Genomic DNA, 18,523 nt, shown 5'->3' on the forward strand with positions numbered 1-18,523 from the left:
ACTCAGGCACTTTGCTATAGATGAGTGAGCGAGAGAAAAGAAAAACAGGTTGGTGAAATAGACCTCCTATAAAGAGGTGGATATTCTTCATGCTTTTGACAAACTCAATTTGTGAGTATAAATCTGTGCTACAGAGCTGGCCACCCAGCAACCACACAAAACCATCTGCACTTCCCTAGTAACTGCTCAGAAAAACGTAACTCTCCTGTTTTCAAAGCTAATAATGTGAGACACAAAAAGAAAACATAGAGAATTGACAGCAATTGCAGGGAGCTAGAATCTTTGCTGATGCTGAACTTAGCATTCTGGCAAAAGCTTTCTCTAATTAGGCAAAATCCTATCTGTAGGGTATTTCCTAGGATAACTTTGAACACCTATTCTTTTTAATAATCATTGCTTATCAATTCATTCAGTAAAGAAATTTAGTTCTCTATGAGAACTGCCAGCAGGCATCATCATTTATCTTTATACAAATCATAGTGCCTAGCTCAGTATTTGATAGAGTAGGCGCTAGAGAGATGTGTATTGACTTGCTGAATGAAACGTGAGTATGTATTGAAAGTTCCATGTTGTGTGATCAAATAAAATTCTCCAACAGGACTCAGAACAAAGGCACTGGTTTAGTATGTGCACCATTTAGGCTAATTTTTCTCACCATTCAGACCAGATTATAGGACCACTAAGGAAAACCTACTGCACATCCCCAGTCTAAACCAGGGCAGACTATTCTTCATTCATAATGCTGGTCTCAATCATGTGTGACAGATGAGTTTCCCCAGGCCCACGCCCAGCATCACAGCTACCCACTCCTATTTCCAGTCTGGGCACCTACCAAGCTATCAAATAGAATCATTAATTATATAAGCAAAGCAAAATGAAGATAATTGGTGGGAGGAGAGGGAAGGGAGGGATAATTCCACACAGTCCATGGTATTTTGTGCATTGTATTTGATTTCATTTTATTTTACCTTTAAAAATAAATATACAAAACATGCATAAATGCACAAATATGACTGTATCAACGTACTTTTATTGTATATTAATTTTTTTTCTCTTTTCTAGTTCCCCCTCCCTCACTGTCCCCCTTTCTGCCTTAGGCAGCCCAGTCTACCATAATTTTCTTTCTTTTTCTTTTTTCTTTTTTCTTTTTTGTCTTTTGTCTTTTTAGGGCCGCACCTGTGGCATATGGAGGTCTAATCAGAGCTGTTGCCGCTGGCCTACGCCACAGCCACAGCAACATCAGATCCAAGTCGTATCTGCGACCTACACCACAGCTCATGGCAATGCTGGATCCTTAACCCACTGAGCAAGGCCAGGAATTGAACCTGCAACCTCATGTTCCTGGTCAGATTCGTTTCCACTGCACCACAATGGGAACTCCCTTCTTTCTTCTTATACAAGCATATGAGAAATCTACTAATCATATACACATGTAGGAGTTTGTAATTGTTTTACACAAACTGGATGATTTTATGCACTCTTTGGCATCTTGCTTTTCTCACTCATGTTACCTCTTGATAATCCCTCCAAATCAACTGGAATAGGTAGCTCCTAATATGGTAGAATCTTTGTACTGGCTGCATAAAATTCCCCCATCTTATTTATACAGGATAAATTCCCTGGAGTGAAATTTCTGGGACAGAGTATATATATGCAATTATAATTTAATACTCTTGCCAGATGTTATATTACCAAAAGGCTGTAACAATGCATATTTTCACTGGCAGTGAATGAGAGAAACCTTTGCATTCCCACCAGCGATAGGTATTATTGGGCTTTTCAATTCCCATCTGTCTGAGAGTTATAAAATAATATATTGGTGTTGCTTAAATTTACATCTCCAGATCACTAGTAAATTTGAGGATCTTCATATGTTTGCTACCTATTTGAATTTTTTATTCTGTGAATTGTTTGTTCATGCTTTTTGATTATATCTCTACTGGGGTCTTTTGGCAACTTGTCTCAATTTGCGAGGTGTCTTTGAATGTTATAAATATTAAACATTTGTTTGTTCTCTGTATTGCAAATATTTTCCCAAGGCTTTCATTTGCATTTTGACTTGGTTTATAGTATCTTTTGACATACTTACACAATCAAATAGTCTATCTTTTCTTTAACAGTTTCTAGGTTTCCAATCATGAGTAAGGTATCTCTGCCCCTAGATTTTTCATATAAACACCTAGATTTTTAAAAATAATATTTTATTGAAGTATAGTTGATTTACAATGTTGTGTTTATTTCTACTGTACAGCAAAGTGATTCAGTTATACATATATATACATTCTTTGTCATATTCTTTTCCACTATGGTTTATCACAGGATATGGAATATAGTTCCCTGTGCTATACAGTATGATGACCTTGTTGTTTATCCATTTACTATATAATAGTTTGCATCTGTTAATCCCAAACTCCCAGTTCATCCCTCCCATATCCCCCTTTGGCAGCCACAAGTCTGTTCTCTATGTCTGTGAGTCTCTTTCTGTTTCATAGGTAAGTTCATTTGTATAAGCACCTAGGTTTTGTTGTAAGATATTGATGTTTTTAAATTAGGAGTTCCCTATTGGCTCAGCAGGTTGAGGATCTGGTGTTATCACTGCTGTGGTATGGGTTCAATCCCTGGCCTGGGAATTTCTACATGCCTCAAGTGAGGTCAAAAAAATTTTTTCAATATTTTTACATTAAAATTTTAACCCATTTGAAATTTTTTCTTTTGATTTAGGACACAAGGGTGGGAGTACACATTTATTTTTTATGTAATAGCCAGTTGTGCTGGCAACATTTATTAAATAATTCATCCTTTCTCACTGAATTGATACATCCACCAATTTTGCATTTATTGACTCTCACATATAATGGGATATATTTTTTAGATTCTGTTCTGCTCTATTCTGTACCATGATTCTATCTGTGTATTCCTAGGTCTATAGCATTTAATATCTATTAGGTTAAGTCCTCCCTTACTAGTCTTTCTTTTTTTCCAAAATATGTTTTTTTGTTTTGTTTTGGAGCATTTATTCTCCCATAAAAATGTTTAAATCATTTTATTCAATTTTCCAGTCTCCCTGTCCCTAAAATTCCCTTGGGATTCTATTTAGGATTTCATCAAATACATTTATTTTGTGAGAATTGGCATTTTGTGATAAATTGGTTTTCAATCCAGTAGAAAAATATGCATTTCGGAGTTCCTGTTGTGGCACAGTGGTTAACGAATCCTACTAGGAATCATGAGGTTGTGGGTTCGATCCCTGGCCTTGCTCAGTGGGTTGAGGATCCAGCGTTTCTGTGAGCTGTGGTGTGGGTTGCAGACGCAGGTCAGATCCCAAGTTGCTGTGGCTCTGGCGTAGGCCAGTGGCTACAGCTCCGATTGGACCCCTAGCCTGAGAACCTCCATGTGCTGCAGGAGCAACCCTAGAAAAGGCAAACACACACACACACACACACACACACACACACACACACACACCCCAAAAAAAAGCATTTTCATTTGTTCCAACATTATTTAACTCCTTGATCCCTGACTTCTGCCAATAAGATGAGACCTTTTGCTTACTTCCTCAATTCATCCTCACCCTAGGTAACACCTTGGAAAATATTTTAATTTCTCTAAAAACTTAAATATTTTATTTTTGGACTACTGTTAGCACTTAGCATTGCCCTATTCATTCATATATTCAACTAAACATTTATTTAGAACCTTTGCTGTGCATAATTTGAGGCACTGGGGATATATCATGTTAAAAAAAAAAACTCCGCTGTCATAGAGTTTACATATGGGGAGACAGATACTAGACAAAATAAGTTATATGCTATATATATATATATCATATATGATAAATAAGTTACATACCATATAGTATTTAACACTTTGAATAGGTGACAGATGCTATAGAGAAAACCAAAGCATGAAAGTAGGATGGAATACCACAGCACTGAGCAGAGGGTGCATTGAAGTGTTAAAGAGTGTGGTCAGGGAAGGGCTGAAGGAGAAAGGCCTTGGAGAGAAAATTTGAAAGATGTGAGAGAGGGAGCCATGTAGATGTCTAAGGAAGCGCAATCCAGGCAGTAAGAATGCACTGAGAAGGGATCATGCTTAACCTATTCAGGAACAACAAAGAGACCAGAGTGACTGAGGTGGAGTTGAGGGGTGGGGCATCGGAATATGAGGAGATGAGGTCATAGAGATTACAGGGTCACATAGGCCTTGCTGTCTGTTATAAAGACTTCAGCTGTTTTATGGCTGAGTATTATATTCGAAATAAATGAGAATGCCATTTGCAGCAACATGGATGAGCCTAGAGGTTCTCATACTAAGTGAAATAAGTCAGAAAGAGACAGACAAATACCATATGATATCACTTATATATGGAGTCTAATTTTAAAAATACAGGAGTTCCTGTCATGGCTCAGTGGAAACAAATCTGACTAGCATCCATGAGGACGCAGGCTTGATCCCTGGCATCCTTCAGTGGATTAAGGATCCCGCATTGCCGCGAGCTGTGGTGTAGGTCGAAGACTCAGCTCAGATCCCACGTTGCTGTGGTGTAGACAGGTAGCTGTAGCTCCGATTGGACCCCTAGCCTGGGAATCTCCATATGCTGTGGGTGTGGCCCTAAAAAGACAAAAAAAAAAAAAAAAAAAAAAAAAAGAACTTATTTACAAAACAAAAGCAGATTCACAAACATGAAAACAGACTTGTTGCCAAGGGGGAAAGAGATGGAATGGATCGGGAGTTTGGGATTAACAGATACAAACTATTATATATCGAATGGATAAACAACAGGGTCCTACTGTATAGCACAAGGAACTATATTCAATATCCTTTGATAAACCATAGAGGATAAGAATATGAAAAAGAATATATATATACATATATGTATATATAATCTGAATCATTTGCTGTACAGCAAAAATTAACAGAACATTGTAAATCAACTATACTTCAATAAAATAAAATTTTTTAAAGAATTTTATTATTAAAATTTTTTATTAAAAAATTTTTATTAAAAAAAAGTCTTCAACTTTCACTCTCAGGAAAATGGAAAACAAATTTTGGACAGTTCTTAAAAAGATCACCATTACTGGAGTTCCTGTCGTGGCTCAGCAGGTTAAGAACAAGACAGTGTTCATAAGAATGTGGATTCCATACCTGGCCTCACTCGGTGGGTAAGCATCCCACATTGCCATAAGCTGCTATATAGGTCACAGATGCAGCTTGGATCCGGCATTGCTGTGGCTGTGGCATAGGTCTGCAGCTGCAGCTATAATTGGACTCCTTCCGTATGCTGCAGGTGCAGCCTTAAAAAGGAAAAAAAAAAAAAAAGAGCACCATTATCTGAGTTAATGGTTTAACAGCATGATTGATCTGATTGCTGTGTTAAGATTAGTGAAAGAAGGGCGTTCCTGTCGTGGCACAGCAGAAACGAATCTGACTAGTATCCTTGATGATGCAGGTTCGATCCCTGGCCCCACTCAGTGAGTTAAGGATCTGGCATTGTCGTGAACTGTGGGGTAGCTCGCAGACACGGCTTAGATCCCACGTTGCTGCGGCTATGGCATAGGCCAGCAGTTGCAGCTCTGATTCAACCCCTCGCCTGAGAATTTCCATATGCTGTGGGTGCTGCCCTAAAAAGAAAAAAAGAAATTAGTGAAAAAAGACAAGATGAGTTAGCAAGCTATCACAGTAATCTAAGCAAGAAGTAACAGCCTTATGGACCAGGGGACTGGTGGTGACAAGTGGTCAAAAAGGGTATAATTTTAAGATAGTAGAGCCAAGAGGATTTGCTGAAGGATTAGATGTGGGATGTATGAGAAAGAAAGAAATAGGTCAAGGAGAACTCTGAAGAGTTTTGCCTGAGCAACTGGAAAGATGGAATTCCATTAACTGAGACAGAAAACCACGAGAGGAACCAGATGGCATGGGGAGTGGAGGTAGTAAATCAAGAGTTTGATTTTGGACATGCCTATCAGACTTCCAGGTAGCTGAGATAGTAACTGGATATACCAGATGGTGCTGAGGAGAGATCCAGACTAGAGACATACTAGACATACTAGAGTTCTTAGCGTATGTTTGGTATTTGAAAGCACATACCTGGATAAAATTACAGATGAGATAACGAAGAGAAGAAACCCAAGGATTTTATCAAAAAGATGAAGATAGGAGGAGCCAGCAAAAGACAGTGGAGAGAAAATGTCTAGTGAAGTAGGAGGAAAACCAGGAGACTGTGGTATCCTATAAGCCATATGAAGAAATTATTTCTAGAATAAGGGGATGATCAACTGCCAAATGCTGCTGATGAGACAAGATGAAGATTTAGAATTGCCAGGTGAATTTAGCAACATCGAGGTCATTGGTGACCTCAAAGAGAAGAATATTCACGTAGCTGGTGTAAAAAAAGGTTTAAAAATTTAAAGATCACAGACTTATGGACAGCATCTGGAAAAGGAAGTGATACATTCATTAAAATTGGTGTTTTCAGAGTGCCCAGGTGGTTCAGCAGTTTAAGGATCCTGTCTTATCACTGCTGTGGCTCTGGTTACTGCTGTGGCCTCGGTTTGATCCCAGGCTGAGGAACTTCCACATGCCACAGGTGCAGCCAAAAAAAAAAAGGGGGGCATTATGTTTGCACTTAGATTGTTAACTTTACTTGTATTTGTTTATATCTGGTTTTTTTTCATTTTCAATTATAAGAGATAGAAGGGATCTTCATATCATATTGAACACGTTGTCGTTCTCAATAGGTGTTTGTTGAGTAATACCTAACACTAACTAGCAGTGGATATCCTCATTGAGTCAACATACTAACAGAATGACAGGGGTCCAACACCCGATGGTCCTTAAATGAAAAAAGTGTTGTCTTTTACAATGGACCTGCAAGATCTCAACTGCTGACTGTGCTAAATAGTAAAGTAAAATAACATTACTTCTAGTCTAGAGCCCTAACACCAACTTAAATAATAATATTTGAAAGTTCCTAGTTAGGCAGCAAAGGCGGGGGAGATGTCACCTATAACAGATGGCTCTACTCTATGACATTTTAATCAAAGAACCAATTGTCCTTTAAAGCTTGGATTTCAAAATCTGTATATTTAAAAGATCATTAGCAGGAGAAATAAAAACCCAGGGAAATAATGCAATCCAAATAAACCAGGTTTTGGTAGAAAATGTCTTCATGTGAGAATTGCGTATTAGATGGAAATCAAACATGAAAGAAAAAGAAGCAGAGGAAAATATTGTAAGAGACAGTGTTCATAGTTCTACTTCAGTGGACTTGGTGAATAAAGAAGCAATTGTGAATTCTCTTCAAGCATTTCATACCTCAAGCCATTGTGAAGGGTTTACACTATTCCTTTTACAAAAAGTAGAATTAAATGAGATTTCCAAAGCCTTACCAATCTTACCTCACATACGGTTCTTTGATTACAGTTTTAAACACCTCTAAAATTCAGGGTAAACATTCTCACCCACTTAGGGAAAAAACACATCAGGATGAACTCTCACAGGCAAAACATTAGCTTGAAATTCACATAGTAAATAAAGTGTGTATGAGGAGAGAATATTCTAATGACTAAGGTGAGGAATACAGTCAAGGCAGTGCCTTTATCCTTAAGGATATGAAAAAATGTAATAAGTGAAGGTAAAAAAACAGACACCATTTATAAAGCTGTGCATCATTTGCTATAGGCTACTGTTGTGCAGGCATTGGCTGTCTTTGCATCTTTGGAGGAAAGTTGACATTAAAAATAACTGGGGGAGTTCCCGTCATGGCGCAGTGGTTAACGAATCCGACTAGGAACCATGAGGTTGCGGGTTCGGTCCCTGCCCTTGCTCAGTGGGTTAACGATCCGGCGTTGCCGTGAGCTGTGGTGTAGGTCGCAGACGCGGCTCGGATCCCGCGTTGCTGTGGCTCTGGCGTAGGCCGGTGGCTACAGCTCCGATTCAACCCCTAGCCTGGGAACCTCCATATGCCGCGGGAGCGGCCCAAGAAATAGCAACAACAACAACAAAAAGACAAAAGACAAAAACAAACAAACAAATAAATAAATAAATAAATAAAAACTGGGGAGTTCCCCAATGGCTCAGCAGGTTAAGGATCTGGCATTGTCACTGCTGTGACTTGGGTTTGATCCTGGCCTGGGATCTGCGTGCTGATGGTGTGGCCGAAAAAAAAATAATAATAATGACTGGATAACAGGATAAATTATTAATATGTTATTCTACCTGGTTTTTCAGCTAATATATCAGATCGGTGTTTTTTAAAATGTCTCTCAGGGAGTTCCCACTGTGGCACAACGGGATCTGCAGTGTCTTGGGAGGACTGGGATGCTGGTTCAATACTTGGCACAGTGGATTAAGTATCTGGCATTGCTGCAGCCTTGGCTTAAGTCACAGCTGCAGCTCGGACCTGCCCCCGGCCTGGGAACTACCTATGCCACGGGACAACCAAAAAAGAAAAAAAAAAAAAAGTCTCTCAAACAAGTAATAATAATAATGCTAAATTTAACACACTAAGCCAAACTTCCTACTTTCATATAAAAACAGACATTTTTCCAAAAGTACAGGAAATAAGTTGGACTAAGTTAGTGTTTCTCAAACTGGAATCCACAGATGTATTCTCAAGGGGATATGCAAGTTATACGAGAAAGATAAAATCATCTATTTCAGTAATAACCTTTAAGTATATTTTTAATCATCTGGATAACTAACTACCTTATTATCAAGACTACCCTGTAACTCAATACTTACGTGTGCGTTTACAATCCTGTGGTGCCCAAGGATCACTTGTAATCATGGTATTTCTTACACACAGGTTGGGCAACATATGACGACCATTCTGTTGGCATAGTCTAACATCAAAATGACTTAATTTGCTTTTGTTTACCAGTAGTAGATTAAAAACATTTTTATCCTTTACAGTTTAGACATTTTTACAAAATAAGACTTTATTTCTTTGCTTATTAAAATTGATTTAATATAAAAACAATGTAGTAAAGAAGAATGATGTGTTTCTTTCCACAGGCTAATCGAAGAAAATAGACGTAAAATTATAAATAAATGATTCAATTCATACCAAGTTAAGTTACATGGTACCCCAGCAGCAGTGGGAAATGAAGGGTTCAGAGTGTTTTGAATAGACAATAGAGGTACTAGAATTCATGTATCACAAAGCAGACTGAACACACTGAACTGAAAACAAACAACAAAAAAGAAACAAATAGCACTGTGCCAGTCAGAGGCAAATGCATTTTGCTAACAAACACATTGCTTACAGGTACCAACTCTTAGGATAAATGCAACCAAAACTCAGAGAAGTTTTTTGGTCAAAATAAACTTTCTGAATCTCTAATATCAGGCTGTGCCATAAATTCATAGGTCCATTCAATAGGTTGGTGCTTTAATATGAATTCATTTACTAAAAGGTAAAATTAATATTAGTAATAATGAAGACTCCAATGATGGTCCACTATGTTGAAGATCAAAAGAATCTGAGGTGTTCCCGTCGTGGCTCAGCAGAAATGAATCTGACTAGCATCCATGAGGACACAGGTTCAATCCCTGGCCTCGCTCAGGGGGTTAAGGATGCGGTGTTGCTGTTAGCTGTGGTGTAGTTCGCAGACTCAGCTTGGACCTGGCATTGCTGTGGCTATAGTGTAGACTGGCGGCTACAGATCCCATTTGACCCCTAGCCTGGGAACCTCCATATACCATGGGTACAGCCCTAAAAAAAGACAAAAAAATAATAATAATAATTTGATGTAGGGAGTTCCCACTGTGGCATGAAGGGTTGGGAATCCAGCGTTGTCACTGCTGCGGCTCGGGTTCAATACATGGCCCTGGAACTTTTGCATACCTTAGACATGGCCAAGGAAAAAAAAACGAAAATTTTTTATATTTTTATGTTAAATTCAATGTTACAAATTTTGTTTTAGCAAAATAGTATGTCATACTAAATTGATAATTAGTCTTCACCTTGGTTTTATAAATGTACATTATTTAACTATTATTATAATACAGTTGAACATAATAGAGTTTTCAACATTGAAACCTCAAAGAATTTTGCCTTTCAGAGAGGACTGTGCTTTAGTCCAGTTCGAGAAACTCTGAACAAATAATATCTAAAATGTTTTCCAGCTATACTTTTCTACATCTCTGACCTTTTATTATCACCATGGACACCACTGCCAGCTGGGTATCTTGCACACGCATGCTGATGGTGACCATAAGCTAAAAAGAAAACGAAGCTCAAAAAAAAAAAAATCAATCTGTCATCACAACTGAGATACTATCAAAAAGCAATTGATGCTGAGATGCTCGGGTCATTTTCATATGGAAAAGAGAACATGCATACATATTGGATAGCATCTAATTCATCTACTTCATTCAAAATGTATTATCCTAAAAAGAACTGTTTTAAAAATGAACAAAGCAAGTTTCCCTAAAATGAGACTGAGTGGAAAGTTAATGAATAGCCTGTTCATGATTCCAGACTGTTTATCAAAGACCCACCATTGGAAAAAAAAAAAAATTGTCCAGATCTATCTTATCTGAAATTTTCAGGGAGCACAAGAAGGTAGCAGGCAGCATTCTGGCCTTGCTGATCATGACTGCTCATGCTGGCTCTTTTTTTTTTTCCTTTCTTTTTTTCTTGCTTTCATAGCTAGCAGTGTATATAAATTAAATTCACATCTCCAATTCACATCCTCTTTGACGGAGGAGAGTTGAATTTTGTATTGCTTATAAATCTCAATACATGATTATCAATTTCTGTTAGTTTTTAATTTTTATGTCTATTAATACCAATAGATAAATAGATAAGTTTACCAAGTTTTTAGCAGTTACCAAGCATTTGCATGTACTTTCCTGTCCTGTTGCAGTTAAATGGAAACACTGGCCAGAAAAAGAGATATTTCCTACAAACATGATTGAACTGAGGATGGATTGGCTTGCTTGCAACTTCTAGATTGTACTAAACAGGAACAAAAATCAGGAAAACAAAAGTTCTGTGAACTTTTGAGGTTGAGTTTGCTGTCTAACTGTGTGCTGAGGAAGAAACACTGAATACAGAAACAAATGAAAAAGAAAACAGACCTGGATTCCACAGCTGTCTTAGTCTTAGTTTCTTTGGCAGCAAGATGAGGTTTTCTGTTTCTCCACAAGGATTTTGAGAGAATTATAATGCATGATATATACAAAATATTTGCTACAGACAAAGCACTCAATATATTAGCTATTGTTCAATACTATTATTAGTAGTATAAAAATTATTGTAATTACTGTTAACCCAGTGCCTGGCACTGAGTCATTTCTGAATAATTTTTAATTCTCATCCCTTTGGCTCAGGGTATAAGAATCACTCCTTTGCAATTTAGTACATGGCACTCAGTAGATTCAAAGGTAAGCTTCAGAGTTCCCTGATGGCTCAGCAGGTTAAGGATTTGGCATTTTCACTGCTGTGGGTCTGCTTACTGCTATAGCATGGCTTCCATCCCTGGCTCAGGAACTTCTTCATGCCACAGGCGTGACAGAAAAAAAGTGAGCTACGGTGTTTTTAACCCTTCCCCCATCATCTCTGCCTAACCTGGGCCCTCTTAGTGCAAGTTAAACTCATATTGTTTAGAAATACCAGCTCCCTAGCAGTCCTTGAAGACCCTGTGTCTCCCCTGCCACTGATCCTTCTCTCTGCATAAAGATTAATAGAATTAAATCTGCATAACTCTTTACAATTTAAAAAGTACATTCACCTACATTGTTGCATTTAATTCTTATAATATCTCCGTTATTTTTATCTTCATTTCAAGGATGAGGAAATTAAGGCTCAAAGAAATTAATAATTATAATAACAACAGATAACATTTGTTTCGGGCACTGAGCCAAGTGCTTTGTATACATGACTCAGCAAATCCTCAAAGCAAGTCCAGCAGCATGGTAGGCACCGTTCTGAGACCCCCTGACCTGATCTGCCCTCCTCCCCCCTCCCTTGTACACACCTCCCTGTACCATCCTTGCTACTGTGAATCTGATGGTTTTCTAGTAGAAGTAATTAAAAACAGAGGTGATAACCTCTTTTCAAAAATAGCTGTTGCTCTAGCCCTTTCTTCTGGTCCCCCTCTCACCTCCTCAAAACCTAAAAACTGAAGAATTAGCACCTAGCATGGCACATCCAGAAGATGCCCCGATGGGCTGGTGCCTGTGCCCTTTCCATTGTTAGTTTTTTTTATTTTTTTTTTTTTAGGGCCACACATGCGGCATATGGAGGTTCCCATGTTAGGGGTCAAATTGGAGCTACAGCGGCCGGCCTACACCACAGCCACAGCAACAGCAGCTTAGGATCTGATCCGCGTCTGCGACCTACACCGCACCTCATGACAATGCCAGATCCTTAACCAACTGAGTAAGGCCAGGGGTCAAACCCTCATCCTCATGGATACTAGTTGGGTTCATAACCCACTGAGCCACAAGGGAACTCCATCAATTCTTAAATGTTTTTGATTACTAACCCTGACTGAAAAGACTTGCTGAAGGTCCCCAGTGCCCACTGGTGTCCTTTGTGTGGAATGTATCCTTGGGTTTATCTCAGTAAAATATAACTTGCACATGGTTTGCATGCCAGCGGGCTCAACTTTGCCAGGCCTCTCAGATTATGTCAGGCATACAACTAGGCGGCTGTGAGGGGCAGAACCCGGCAGGCTGAGTTCAGTGCCCTGGCTCTTGGTAGAGCACCATACTGTTTTCAGACTGCGAGGCTTCAATTTTTATCTGTTTCTCCCCATGATATCAAACTGTTGTCTGCTATTCCTTGTGGAAGTCAGTGTCATATAACGGAGGGAATGAGAGGCTCAACCTGTAGTGACATATTTCCAGGGTCGGCTAAATATGGACAGTGGAGCTAAAAACAGCCATGCAGGACAGAGAACATATCACATACCCCAAACATAGCTAAGAGCTAGGAAATAAAAAAGTGACTGAGCAGCCAATATCCACATATCATCATTCATCTATTATAGCTATGCACTTTCTCAGAGAAGAGACTCCTGCTTTTTTCTGTGTCCACTTACCCTTCTTTTATGCAAGACTCTAGCAAGTGTAAGATCTGCATTCTAAACGCTCAACAGGTTAGAAGCAGGAGAAAGGCCAACACACTCACTTCCACAGGAATAATAATCAAAGGTTTGACATCCTGGGAAGAAACATAAAAATCAGAAGCACAGTTATCCAAAAACATTCACTCCAAAGGCAAAATAATAATAGTAATAAATAAAACTTGCACATTGCAATAGCCTCTAGGACATCATTAAATTAGAACAAAAAAGAATTCCTCAATTTATTTATTCATCTATATAATCAAGGAGAGTTATTAAGCATCTAGTATTTTTCAGGAGCTAGTTGTTTGAGATGCAATCATGAATGAGACAACATTCCAGTTCACCAGGAAAGTTTAATCTAAATGAGGATACACAGCATTTTAATACAATACAGTTGATCACAACAGAATGATAGAGAAGGCAAGAACAATATAGCATCACAGGGGAAGGACTCAGAACCTAGCAGAGGAAGCTCAGAAGAGGTTTCTCAGAGAAACTGGGGTCCACATCAGGGCTGGAGGGATAGGTGGAAGTTAGAAGGGAAAGTGGCCTGAGGAAGAGTGTTCCAAGAATCGAGAATGGTATGTGCAAAGGTCCAGAGGAAAATAACAGCCCAGAGCCAGCTTTTTGGGCATGCAACCTGTCCACAGATCCCCATGGTCAGAAGCCAGCACACACACACATACACACACACACACACACACACACACCAGACTTGTTCAATATTCTGCTCTAATGTCCTAAAATTCTTAATGATTTTGCCTTTGAACTTGTGTTTTTGTTAAGTGAACATGGTCCTGTAGGACCATGGAGCATGCATCTGAACAGATGACATACAACACACCCCACAGCTAGATGCTCGTTTATCTATAACATTTATTTGACACATAGAATTCCAGAAGATCCAAAATGTGGAAGTTTACCAAGACTCAAAACAAGTACAAAATAAACATGTTATATCTTCGAGTGAGTGAGTGGCGGCTCTGACTTCCCCCAAGAGGCTTCATTTTCTGTTCCAACCAGAACTTACTTCAAACGCAGAAAGAAGGCAATAGTGTTCTAAGAAATGTTGATGACCAAGGACTCTCTTCTTATGGTTGCTTCTCTGTAGCAGTCAACCACTTGTGCTGAAAATGACTTAGAAAGAAAGGGGAGAAAAAGAGTAACTCTTAGTTGTTTTTCATTTCAGTCCTTCCTACTGATGAGTAAGTGTTGGTAGAATATGAATGTATCAAAAAGTGAAAGAGAAGCAGTTGACTCAGTATGGTGAAACATTTCCCACTGTTTAAAAGAGAACCAAATACATATGTATGTACACGTTCCAAAATACTAATTATATAATTTCAGTGATTCAGCATACCAAATAGATGCTCTTATGTTTAAAAACTGATATAAAACAATATAAAGTTGAACAATAAAATTCATGATGATTGAAATTTTTAATTTTTCTTTACTTAGAAAAATATTAAGTAGCAAATAAAAAAAAACATTATAACAACTGGAGAGAGAGTGGTAGAAGACAAAAGTTTTGTATTTTTTCCTCCTTTTTAAAAAAAAGGAGTCCCAGAGTTGCCCTTGTGGCTCAGCGGGTTAAGAATCTCACATAGTTTCCTTGAGGATGCAGGTTCAATCCCTGGTCTCACTCAGTGGGTTAAGGATCTGGTGTTGCTGCAAGCTGCAGTGTAGGTCATAGATGGAAAGGAGGAGAAAGAAAGAAAAACCATCTAAGAATTAGGGCAAAATAAGACATTTCAGACAAACAAAAGTGAAAAAGTGCCACCAACAGATGCTCAATAAAGAAAATTCTAAAGCCTATACTTTACTGAGAAAGAAAACTGCTTCAGATAAAAGATCTAAGATGTGAGAAGGAAGGAAGTGGCAATTGGGAAGATTTTTCAAGGCCGTCCCTACTGCTACTGTGCCTGTTTTTGGCTTGCACACACACATAAAAACCTTCCCAGAAAATCAGATGGACAAAGGAATCACCATCCCTGCATCTTTTTTGTTTCCTTTTTTTTTTTCTTTTTTCTTTCTTTATTTCTTTGTTTTTTTTTTTTTGCTTTTTTTTTTTTGTTTTTTTTATGTCTGCACATTTGGCAGATGGAAGTTCCCAGGCTAGGGGTCAAATCAGAGCTACAGCTGCTAGCCTACACCACACCCAAGATGAGCAGCATCTGTGACTTTAACCCACTTAGCAAGGCCACGGAATGGAACCCATTCAGATTCATTTCAGCTGAGCAGCAATGGGCACTCCTCTGCATCCTTTCTTTACTTTTGACACCAGCCCCTGGGATGCGATATGATTTTTGTCTTACTACCTTGATTAATGGCTGGAGTCGGGCTGGGGGTATGGTGCAATTTCAGATGCTTCCCCCAGCCCTTCCCTATGATAACTCTTAAGGTACCTGCCAAGGACCTAAGTGGGAACCAAGCAGGGGAGGAGGGGAAGGTTGAATAGGAAGCGCCTCAACTGTGGTGCAATTCTGAGAAATCTCAGCCAGGCTGACAGCAAGGCCCTGCCCTGATTCTTCAGCTCAGAGCAGTTCCTTGTTGGACAGTTATGATTCCTACACTGCACTCAGTCATTGGCTGGGGCAACTGGGTGGAAAAGGCACGGCCTGATTTTGGTTGACCCAAAGTGCAGTAAGTGGGGCTGTCAATCAGCCGCACTCCTCCATGCAGATGCTCTTGAAGGACTTCTGAGCAGCACCTCCCCGGCCTCCACGGAGAAGAAATGGCATGTGTGTTCTAAGAAATAAATACAAGAATATTTGTAACGCAGTGTTTATAATAACCCCACACTGGAAACAACTCAGATGTCCATCCATAGGAAGATGGATGAATACACAGTGTCAGAAGCATAAGTGGAGTGCTATTCAGCCATGAATGGACTACAGCTACCCGGCATCCACAAGGGTGCATTTCACAGACAATGTTAGGTCAAAAAAAGAAAATCACAGAGAAATTATGGAATACGGTATTTCCATTTATCAAAATCAAGCATAAGTAAAATTAAATGATATGTTCTTGATGATATGTACATGAATGGTGAAACTGTAAAGAAAAGCGAGCATTAACACAAGTGTAAGGATAATATTTATCTCTAAGGAAAAGAGAGAGGAATCTCAGTGGGCTTCTTCTTTTTTTTTTTTTTAGAGCCACACATGTGGCATATGGAAGTTCCCAGATTAGGGGTTGAATTGGAACTGCAGATGCCAGCCTACATCACAGCCACAGAAACGGAGATCAGAGTCATGCCTGTGACCTACACTGCAGCTCATGGGAAAGCCAGATCCTTAACCCACTGAGCGAGGCCAGAGATCAAACCCACGTCCTCATGGATATTAGTCAGGTTTGGTACCAATGAAACCAGGACAGGAACTCCGAGTGGACTTGTAATTCTATTTCTCTGCTTCTTCTGATCAGGGATCACCTTTTAGAGATCCATGCCTTCAGAAGAGCCAGTGAGGCCATTTGTAGAGTGAAAAGAGTATTGACCTTGAAGTCAGTCAGATCACTTCTAAGTTGGGTGTGACCTTGGGCATATGGCTTACTCTCTCCATTCTTTTGTCTGATATCTTTTAAAATGAGGATACTAATGTGTACTTTGCAGAAATGCCATGAGCCTTCAAATGATATATGTCAATGGCCTAGCTCAAGGCCTAGATATAAAGGATGTTTCAAAATGATGGAGCTGGGATTATTTTCCTCATTTCTTGATAGCAAGCTAAATTCCTGAAACCAACCCTGAAAATGCTGCTGAAGTGTCCTGGAGAGAACTTTGGGGTGCTGCCATGAACTTTGTTGGCCCTTGCCTATTCAATATGTTTATCAATAGCTTGAGACAGAGATGAAATGTCTCAGTGGCATAACACTAGACCAGATGACTAAAACACTTCAGTGGACCCAAATAACACTGGGACCAAAATCAACAAGGGGAAATTTGATGTGACTTAAAGGAAGGCCTAGGCTTGATCTTCCTGACACTTGGAGTTGACACTCCACTAGCAGCAAGGTAAGTCTTTTAAGACCCATGTAATTTTCAGTTTGATATGAGCTCACAGTGCATGAGAGAGCCCTATCACTGATGCCAATTCAGATGACGTGACAAGAAGCAGCAGAGGGGAATGATGTGGCAGGCCCCGACTGTAGGGGCACAAAAGGCAGCTCTCTCTCTCCTCATGAGGGCCCATTACCTTCTCAGAGATTCTCAGGAAGTGGAGGTGAGACCATGCAGACTTGCATTTAATAGATCTCAATGCCATTTTTTTTTTTTTCTTTTTTGGTGTATGGAGTTCCCAGGCCAGGGATCAGATCTGAGCAGCAGTTTTGACCTAAGCTGCAGCAACGCCAGATCCCTAACCCCCTGCGTCAGGCTGGGGATTGAACCTTCGCCCCAGCACTCCCAAGACACCACTGGTCATGTTGCGCCACAGCAGGTACGCCTCAATGCAATTTTTAAACTTCTAAAAATCTTTGTTACCATTACAACCTCAGGGAATAGGTACTACAAACCATCACAAAAACTTTTTTTAAAGTACATGATAGCAGGGGAGTTCCCGTCGTGGTGCAGTGGTTAACGAATCCGACTAGGAACCATGAGGTTGTGGGTTCGGTCCCTGCCCTTGCTCAGTGGGTTAAGGATCCGGCGTTGCCGTGAACTGTGGTGTAGGTTGCAGACGCGGCTCAGATCCCGCGTTGCTGTGGCTCTGGTGTAGGCCGGTGGCTACAGCTCCGATTCAACCCCTAGCCTGGGAACCTCCATATGCCGCGGGAGCGGCCCAAGAAATAGCAACAACAACAACAACAACAACAAAAATACATGATAGCAAAAATATACTAAAATGGCCTGAGATAACCAAATGAACAGGAGCAAAAAGAAAGAAAGGGTCATAAAAATTGTCGTGGTGCTTGCAATTATGGGGTCATAGTCCTCTTTTGAAACACCAATTTATCTGGTTCATTTCAAAGAAAACTAATCAATGGCTTCTACTATTTTCTTCCAGCTCCAAATTTCCCAAGCCATAGCAGGACAACACCAAGTCCTTAGTCACTAGGCCACCAGGAAACTCTTTTTTAAAAAGGTTTTGGCTACATAGTACCACTGGGTGGTGCTCCAAGTCCACAAAAGCATCTTGGAACTGCAGGGAGCGATAAAAAACAGGCAGCCAGTGACTGGTTTTCAGACAGAGGCACAAAACATTTAAAATATTTTCTCTTGTATTGATGCATAAAGAACCACAAACATGGAAGGAAAGGAAGTGGCCATCTTTAGAAAGAAAGAAAACATCTTCGCAACTGAAAAAGAAAGAAACAAAGCAGAAACAGCCAGCTAGGAAAGAGGCTGCTGAAGCAGTTTGGAGATCAATATGCAGTCTCCTTTGGCAGAGAGTGTGATTGGCGGCTTATGATAGAATTGAAGTTCTAGCACAGACGGATTT

This window comes from Sus scrofa, chromosome 1, assembly GCF_054392235.1.
Source record: "Sus scrofa isolate SSC_HxYL_T2T_F1_AM1 chromosome 1, Sscrofa_HxYL_maternal_Yorkshire_Landrace_v2.0, whole genome shotgun sequence".
NCBI lineage: Eukaryota > Metazoa > Chordata > Mammalia > Artiodactyla > Suidae > Sus > Sus scrofa.